The following is a 10,501-nucleotide window of genomic DNA, read 5'->3' as shown; positions in this document are numbered from 1 at the left end:
TCTTAAGTTTATTATTTTAAAATTAATCAGATACTTATACGTGTATGAAAAGTATATAGTATGCCACACAGTGGCAGATATGTGATATCGTGATCATTTCATCAGATATTGACGGTATAGTAATCGAGTTTAAAAACTAAATTTTCTGCCTTTTGTAAACAGAATAGTATATGAGCCGTATATTCTACAGTTTCATAAATATACCTTAACCATATTATACGGCTGATAATTACACCAAAACCAAAAAATGACTTAAAAAACTGTGGAACCTGTGAAAATTTTTTATCAAATACTCGAAAAACTTGCCTGGAGTAAAATGACAAATGAGTCAAAATGTCTAAGACATATAAAAATTATTTTTAAAGCATATAAAAATTAATTTTCAATGACATAAAGGGTCACATCTCACAAAATAAAAAGAAATACCTGGAATATAATAAAAACAATATAGTTCTTGACCATAGATCAAGTAAACGATTACTGAAACGTGAAAAAATAAATGAAACACTGAACATTTTGTAATTTTTTTTAAATTTTGATGATGGATTTCTTTAGGTAAAATGATAAAGTGAAAACTTTAAGTAGTTTTTTTTAATATAAGACCTCAACAGAATTAAATAAATCATATATATAAAAATCTCATTAAAAAAACAACTATTAGTATTCTATGTATCAAAAAATCACCACTGTGTGAGCTTAAGGCATTGGCCGATATAATAACTTTTAATAATTTCTGTGGAAAAAACCATCATAATATAAATAAAAAATGACTTGTAAAAAAACATACTCTGGTATAATGAGTAAGATAAGGGTGAACTGCGAATCTAAGCTATAAATTATGTGTATAATAATAGGTTGGATATACATATCTTTATTAAAATTGATTTTTTTTTCATACATAGATATATATATACAGTGTGTCCCACTTAAGGGTTAGCCACCCCTCTAAAATATTTGTTTCTTGACCAATTTTCAAAAACTTTTTTTTGTTAGATAGATGGTCAAAAATGGCACTTATGAGGCAAGTTCGACATTTAGAAAAAGCAGGTCATGGCCTACTGTATTCAAGTTTGAAGTGCGAAAAATTGAGAAGTAGTATTAGCGATATTTATTTTTGAAAAATGGTACTGGATTATTGTTCAGGATCACTTAGAACATAAGTGTACCAAATTTGGTTATGATAGTATACAGGGTGTTGAAATAAATTGGAGTCAAATTTTTAAAAGGCGCAATAACATTCTTTATCAAATACGAATATTTTTTAAATTTTTGGCTAATTGGCATGCGTCTTGAGAACACAAATGTTGGAAATATCTTTCAATAAACAACAATCAATCATATTATCATTCTATTTTGAGCTTCACAATAATACAACTTCATTTATACATTTTTTAGATTTATTTCATTGTTAGGTTGCAATTCACACTTCACTAGTTACTTAATGATGTAATGTACACTCTTGTCTAATGCGCTCACAAAGATCATGTAGAGTTTGCGGTCTTGATTTGTACACTTTGTTTTTAAGGGTTCCCCAAAGAAAAAAATTTAAGGGAGAAAGGTCGGGGGAACGTGCTGGCCACTGAATTAATGGACTGTTTTGTCCTATCCATCGATTCGGATAATTCTGATTTAGCCAATTCCGCACTACCACTGCATTGTGGATAGGCGCACCGTCAAATTGTATGTGTAAGTTTCTTGTTTCGGCTAACGGCAAATCATCGATTACGTCACTAAAATCACCTTCCAGGAATCGAAGAAAATTAACTCCATTTAGATTTTCATTAAAGAAAAACGGCCCGATTATACGTTCGTTCAAGATACCGCACCATACGTTAATCTTCTGCGAATACTGCCTTTTACATTGTATCACCCAATGGGGATTTACGTTACTCCACATTCTAATATTTTGAGATGACACAATGCCGTTTGTAGTAAATGTTGCCTCATCGGTGTATAAAATATTTTTTAAAAATGTAGGGTTAGCCAAATACTCGCCTTGTAACCACAAATAATATTCCATCCTGCGTTCTTCATCCCCGTGTTCCAAACTGTGAAGGAATATAGGCTTGAAAGGCTTCTTGTTATTTTTCTTTAAACACCTCCATATGCAATTTTTGGAAATATTTAAGTTGGCACTAGCAACTCTAATGCTAGATTGCGGATTAGCATTAAAGTATTCAAGAATTATTTGGTTATTATTATTTGCTCGATTACGATGTAAATGAGGACATACTCCGCCTACTGAACCAGACTGATCAAACCCGTAGTTTATTCTGGCTATTGTTGAATGGTGGATGTTTTTACCAGGATGTCTTCTGTTAAATTCCGCCGCAGCTTCACGAAATGTTCTAACTCCATCGCCAACTAGCCGCACTACCTCAACTCTTTAAATTATAATCACCCATCATAATTGTTCGACAAGCAGTCAAAATGAACTAAATGCATGAAAACTTTGACAAACTATCAGGAACATTTTCTTTCATAGCATACTTGGGTAAAATTCCCACAAAATAATTTTTAACCAGACACAATCATATCTTTGGAATTTAACAAACAAACTCAAAAAAAAAAAACAAACAAATTGAGCTCAAAATAGTATGATAATATGATCGATTGTTGTTTATTGAAGGATATTTCCAACCTTTGTGTTCTCAAGTCGCATGCCAATTAGCCAAAAAAATTTTAAAATATTCGTATTTGATAAAGAATGTTATTGCGCCTTTTAAAAATTTGACTCCAATTTATTTCAACACCCTGTATACTATCATAACCAAATTTGGTACATTTATGTTTTAAGTGGTCCTGAACAATAATCCAGTACCATTTTCCAAAAATAAATATCGCTAATACTACTTCTCGATTTTTCGCACTTCAAACTTGAATACAGTAGGCCATGACCTGCTTTTTCTAAATGTCGAACTTGGCTCATAAGTGCCATGTTTGACCATCTATCCAACAAAAAAAAGTTTTTGAAAATTCGTCAAGAAACAAATATTTTAGAGGGGTGGCTAACCCTTAAGTGGGACACACTGTATAAGATTTGTTTTATTGAATATCTGAGAAAACAAAACGTCAGATTTCAAATTTGAAAACATCCTAAAATTGTTGTTTATTTTAATATGTCAATTCAATGGGACTAATTGGGGCCATCCCGTATATTATTGACCTTATTTTTTCCAGCTATAACCTCCCAATAGAATTATGAAACCTGTCGAGACAAAAAAATCTACCTTTCCTTAAATAAAGAAAACAATACAAATGTTAATTGGGCATTTTAATAAAATTCCATACAATCGATTGTTTAATTACTACATTATCATCTGTCAATTAACCGATAAAAAAATGTGTTTGTTCAGCATTGTGCAAGGAACACACATATCTGAGGTCAACTAAGTAATAATTCCATCGTTTTCAAATGTCACACATTTTTGTCAAGGCAGTGGCGTGACCTCAAATAGGTAGGCCAATAATAAATGCGGCGGATTTAGCAGGTTACCGATTGACGTAAGATTGGGAATTCTGTTTAAATATAAGTAAGAGTCATAAAATTAGTCTATCAGAGTAAAATTTATTTTGGAAATTTTTGTGCGCTAATTGTGTAAACAACGTTAATTAAAAAAATGTTTATATACATATTGGTATTTAGTCACGGCACCAAAATCAATAAGGCATCTGTATTTATCTCTGAGTGTTTACCTATATTATCTCATTAAACATAAACTTACTGAATATTTTCTATATATTTTTTATTTATTACGCGTTTACCAAACGATTTTCAAAAAAAAAAGTAAAGCTCACAAATGATTGTCATATTCAAAATATTGAGGAGTGAAAACTCATTCATAGGTCTATTGCTTACAACATTCCTCTGAAACGTTTCCACACTTAAATGTCATCAATCGCTTGTATATTAGAAAGTAAATGGAATTTTGTTTCTTATACAGTTATTCAGACTTTGGGTTTTTGAAGCAAGGTATTCCTAACTTTAACATCACTTATACTGCAAACTATTCTATCTCTAATCAAACTATCTTTTAAGTCTCCAAAATTGTAATTTAAGCAAAGTAATTTGCACCTGTGGCTTAAAGTGTTTCTCAAACGTTGTCAAAACCACTCCCTAATTTTTTTTTATCATCAGCACACAGTTCTAAAGTGTTATAAGTCTCCTGTGCTTCAGGCTCTATAAAATGTATAAACATTTAATTTTATAGCTTATACCCGCGTTACATTACTCTAATCTCTTATTGTCTGTGTGTACGTTGTCTAAACGTAAGTTGAGCTTACTACATGTTGTTTTGGCTAGAATTATCTCATTTTGTGCATGCTTATCTTAAATTCCTGCTAACAGTTAAATTAATATGAGCAATACATGGGGGAGAAGCGCCCTCGCCCTGCCTAAGGTAAAAAGTTCAGAGAAATGTGTTGTAGGTAATGCTGGTATTCTTGAAATCATACAAAATACAGACCCAGTTGCACCAAACCCAAATAATTGTTCTTCAACCACAACCTAACTTAACTCTTTTCTTGTTTTGTACTTTAAAATCTAGGGACTTTGCATCGGATGATCTTTGAGCTCCGGTCGTTTATTTATTATCGCTATCTTCCCCATCATTGGACTCGTAAACAAACAAAGCACTCCTACTCAAATCAATAAATATAAAAGGCAAACAAATATCTAAGAGACAAAAATGCTCATACGTTTTACTGTATATAAAAAAAATAAAACGTGTAAAATTAATCAAAAATAGTATGCAACACAAGTGAGTAAAAGGTATTTACTCAGATACTCCTTAATGTTGGCTATTTGGGACCTTCTGAATCGTTTGGTACCACTGGAACAGTCGTACCTCTTATATTTACTCAGATACTCCTTAATGTTGACTATTTGGGACCTTCTGAATCGTTTGGTACCACTGGAACAGTCGTACCTCTTATAGTTTCCAAGATACGGAATTTCAAAGTTTTTTAAATAAATTTTCTCTATTTATTTTACCATCAACTTTGAATTTTTTTCCTGAAAAAACTAATGATTTTCAAAATTTTTTTCTAGCGTTTCTGGACTATTTGGGACCTTCTGAATCGTTTGGTACCACTGGAACAGTTGTACCTCTTATAGTTTCCAAGATACGGAATTTCAAAGTTTTTTAAATAAATTTTCTTAATTAATTAAATCCAGAAAAGGGCAGATTCTTACCAGAGACATACAACACATTAAAAACCTGTACTTAATTAAGACATGTGCTATTAGAGGTGCCAGGGAGCCATTGTTCCTGGTATAGTGTGAATAAATATTAGCATGAGCAATTATTACATTTTTTAATGCAAGTTAAGAATTCGCAGTTCTCTGAAATGCAAACTATATCACTCTTTATAGTTCAGATTAGCAATCACTTCTATACATCTGCGTCGTAAGGCAAATATTTAAAAAATATGAGCAGTACGTTATTACTTCGCCCCACTTTCTCCCTGTTCACATTTTTACATTTTGGGTAAATCTTTGCGTTTATCTGCTATTATATTCAGCTTGCCATTTATCCATGACTGTCAACTTTTCACTTATTTCCATGAATTTTCTTACATTGACAAGTAAGTGAAATGAAGTTAAGACACACTGTCAACTCTTAGAGCCATTGGTCTCTGTTTGGAAAGGATAGCATTCTAGATGTTTTTTGTAGCACATAGCTTCATCCACCTCACCCAATTTAATCTTTTTAAGAAATAGGTGTACACACTTTCCAAACGTTGATGTCTTTGATCATGAGAGAGTGTCAGGCTGTCCAATCATGCTGTGCTCCGTATTCAGTAAAACCCTTGTGCTTTTGTGTTAATTTGCAAACATGCAGATAGGGGAGAGTCTTATCTATGCCTCCAATTTTGTCTCTTCAATATTCTTGAGGTATATTTCATGCATCTGTTCTCTTTTGTCACGCAATGGTAAATGATGTCTTTTTTCGTCGTATTATGTCTTGCCATGATTCAGTACTATGGTCTTTTTCTAGCTTCTCGTTCCTCTAAAACTTAGCCGCACTTATGTCACTTATGTATCTAGAACATTATAATGAGCAATTAACCTTTCATTATAATGAAAAAGGCGAAAAAATTAATGGCCTTGTTATAGTATTCCAATCACCTCATTGTTCTATAGAAGTCTATCCTAGATGTGCTTGGACTACAGAGCTACGCCTTCTACAATAATTTTGAAATACTGCCCTGTGTTTAGAAGGTTCTTAGTCTAGGTGTTTTGAGGACGAAATTAAAAAATAATAATATTCAAACACACTCGTGAAAAATATTTATTATTTAATTCTGTTTCGGTAAACTGTTTTCCTGTCCTGCTGTATAAAATATATAAGTGAAATATTTATCATAAACGCTTAGACTAAAGTGCTACGCCTCCTATGATATTTGGCCACGCTAAGAACTGGTTTCTGTCTCGCTTTAACGCATGGGTGTTTAGTAAATTGTCCTTGCTTTGAAGGATGTTAGTCCAAGCGCTTTTATTAAATAATCGTGAAATTATAATTTTGTTGTATAAAAAAACATATTTTTTTTCATCTTTCATCCACATATTAGTTTGCCTTATTTAGAATGATCTTACTCCAGGTGTTTTTAATAAATCAGTCATTTTGCTGATAATTTTACCCTGTATTTCTCAAGTAATTACTTTTTAATCTCTAAAAATAGGTTTCAACCTTCAGAACTATACCCTTTAAGTATCTAAGTTTTTTGCTGTTCATGTACCACTTTGAGCTACATGTTACCTTAATGGTATTTACCTTAGAAGATTTCCACTGCTTTACTATGAGGGGATCTATTTTTTAATTATTTCCATTAGACTGAAGAACATTTACTTATTGGTTTTGAGGACTGGATTATGATGAGCGCTTTCAGCATTTGGCATATATGATCATCATCGAACCAGAATGTGCTCTTGAAGCCCAAGTTGACTTATTTGTTTAAAAAGTTTGATCATTCTATCTGATTTGCTTGTCTTGAATATCATTATGTGAATTTGTTTATCATTATGTATATGATTCAGGCAAGGAGCTTGAGTTAATTCGTCTAATGAGCCCTTGTAAATTCGTCAAAGTAAGTTTCTCTGTAAGTAGGAATATTGTGTCATAAACCATTTTCTCTCAATATGAAGTTCTTACTATTTTTAGCTGCATGAGAATTCTACTAGTATTTATAGCAGAGTAGTTCATCTTATTCTCTAAATATGTTCCACAAGGTTGCTTTGGAGCACATTTTTAACAATATTTATGTTGTACTTAATGGTTATGTACTATATCTCCAAATACGAGAGGTGAAGTTACCACAATTCCCTTTCAGAACTGAGAACTTCCATTAATGATTTGACGACTGGAAAGTTGCATGTTAGGCGACCAGCTTGACTCGTTTAATATTGACTAAAATTTCTGATGCCAATGGGTCGCCTGCAAACTTCTGAACGTAATAGCCGCACCTTTTTTTAATCCTCTTCTTCATAATTTCTTAGTATTTCATTTTTTAATAAAAACCTTGTAATACCAGTTAATTTTTGTTAATAAGTGCTTCGTTTTAGTAAAATTTATAGACGCGTCAGACACAAGGAAATGAATTTAATCAGTTCTAAACTGGAATTTCTTAAAATTCTCTTGAAGGTTAAACAAACACAAGTGAAAGATAAATTAACGAAATCTCTACCATATCAACTTAATTTAATCTTATCCAATTAATTGGCTAATTGTCATTCATTTGGGTTTCCTCGTCGCCGGTTTAAAAATCGAATGACTAAATATCAGTACTTTGCAACAACCGCTTGTAATTCTACTAACATGGAAACAAGTTAATTCGAATAACAAAGAAATAAACTAAAAATTACCCACCCGTTCAATATGTAACTGTTTTACGTAACCTTGGTGCTGTTTTTTTTTAGAAGATATTTGAGTGTTGTGACAAGGAAAAAATTCCCAGTCGAGTTTTGGCGGAACCGATTGCATTTTGTTTTTGTTTTATTGTTTGCAGCTGTTTTTTTTTTTACTTCCCATGTATCATATTGGCTGTATACATACTGACTGAACAAAATGAAAACAACATGTATTTATAATAATATGAACAGAGGATAAGATGATGATGATAAGCGTTAGAAATAGCTTTTTAAAAAATGCAAATTGATGAAATAATGTCTAAACGAGGTTCTTCATTGTTTGATTACTACTCATTGATTTAAAATTTTCCTCTATTTTTTTATTGGACTCTTTAGTTTTCATTAAAAAGTATCTCTTTGAAAATTGAATGAAGAAAATTTGTTAGATCATCTTTTAATAATTGATTTAAAAGTTTTTTTAGCCTCTTATTGCGGTAGTCAGTATTAACAGAAATAGTGTGATTTACATTATCTCCAAAAAAAGTACAAAACCTTCCATTTAAGTTTAAGCTGCTGATTCCTACAAATATTTATTTAGTATATATATTTTTTACATAGTATTCGCTTTAGTATAGATGAGTTCATCTGAAAACCTTCCAAATCAAAGAATGATTTCCATAAAATTTGGAATAGTTTCTTCAATAAAATCCACGAGGATCTCATCGACATGTTTCAAGATTCTTCGCATCTGATTGAATTCCGCAAAAGAAATAGGAAAATCTCCCCGGAAGTTTACTAAGAAGAGTTCTTGAACTGATGAAACCTGTACATTTTTAGTTGAGTTACGATCTATAGTACCCTGATTCAGAACTTGATACATGTATAAATTAATATCTTATTGATGTCGCTGCTCCAATCAAGGATTTCTAAACATACGCAGCATATTGTGGCGAATAATGTAATTTCAGTCTTGCATTATTACATTGAAAAAAAAACCAATTTTTCAAGAACGAATGAGTCTCTTCTTGAGATCAAAGCAGATAAATAGGGATATGTCACCTCGAGTAACATTGATCCACTTGCAAAAGTTATTTAATTTTTGAACTAAAAACTTTAGATGCCTGCTTGATTATGATTGCTTCAGACCATGATTATCAAAATGGTTTAAAAGATATCTGAACTCACGTTACTCCATTGTTATTAGCTCTCTTTGCATGTATGCTCCTGCTAAGAATCAGCTAGCTCTATGGTGTAAGGATGAAAGGAAGAATTCTAGTTAGCCTGCTGTAATAAATTATTACACCACATTTTGGGAACCTAGATGCTTAATCTTCACCTCATTGTTTTATAGAAGTCTATTGGGGTCCTTGGACTAGAGGGATAAATATACAATAATCTTGAAATAGTTGTCTTTGTTTACAAGATTCTTATGCCAAGTGTTTTAATAAATAAAAATTAATGTTTTTTTTTTTCTTCAAAAAAATCATAGTACAAAAGCAACAAGTTACAAAAAAAAAAATGAAAATAAAAGGCCAACAAATTCAGAATTCTGCAGAGCAGATTCTGGTCTTTAAGAGGAAATAAAGAATAAAAATATTTAATATATAATTCTGTAACTTAATTCATTTTCTAAAATCAGATTTTAAATTCATTGATTTTTTTTGTATAAAATTAAAATAAAGTATTAATTATCATAAACACTTGGACTACAGAGCTGCGCTACTTACATATTCAGACACGCCACAATATCGAGCCTCTTTCGTCTCGTTCTAACGCACAGTCACATAGTAGTTTTCCCTGTTTAAAAGGATCTTAGTCCAGGCGTTTTTAATAAATAATTGTGTAATGGTTTTTTACATTTTCTAGAGTTGTAAAAAAATTGAAATATTTATTATTCGTTCATGTAGATCTATAATTCCACATTTTAAAGTAGTTCAAATTTATTAAAATAGCATCTAGACTAAAAAGCAATATTTTCATATATTTTAATTTTTTTATGATTTAGGCGTTTTCTGGCCTGTTTGAAAATATATAAGTGAAATAAATATCATAAGCCATTGAAGTTATGCCTCTTACAATATTCAGTTACTTTCTTCTGTCTCGCTCTAATGCATGACTAGAACATAGTGGTTGTCCTTTGTTTGAAGGATTAGTCCAAGCGTTTTTACTAAATAATTGAGAAATTATGATAGCGTAATGTGGTACTAAACAGTATAAATTTATATTATTTTATCCTGAAACTTAATTTAACTCAATATGGATATCTGTCTCTCTTTAACACATGTGGGTCTATAAGTTTTTTTTATGAAGAATGATCCTACTTCAGGTGTTTTTAATAAATCAGTCACTTTTCTGCTGATTTCACTCTATATCTCCCATAGCAATTGGTTTTTATGTCTGCAAATAGATCCATCCTTCATAATTATATCCTATAGGTATCTAAGTTGATGTTTTTGACGTTCCCTAGCACTGTTCTATAGGTATACCTTAGATATATTTATCTTAGAAGAATGCTTCACTATGATGAAGCCTATCTAGCATTTTTTCGATTATTTTCATTGGACTGATGAATATATCGGTCTTGAGGATTTTGCTTGGTTATGGTGAATATTTACAGCAAAACTGATTATCATCCAATCAGAAGATGCTGTA

Source organism: Anthonomus grandis, chromosome 6 (genome assembly GCF_022605725.1).
Source record: "Anthonomus grandis grandis chromosome 6, icAntGran1.3, whole genome shotgun sequence".
Lineage (NCBI taxonomy): Eukaryota > Metazoa > Arthropoda > Insecta > Coleoptera > Curculionidae > Anthonomus > Anthonomus grandis.
This window is presented reverse-complemented; position numbering follows the sequence as displayed.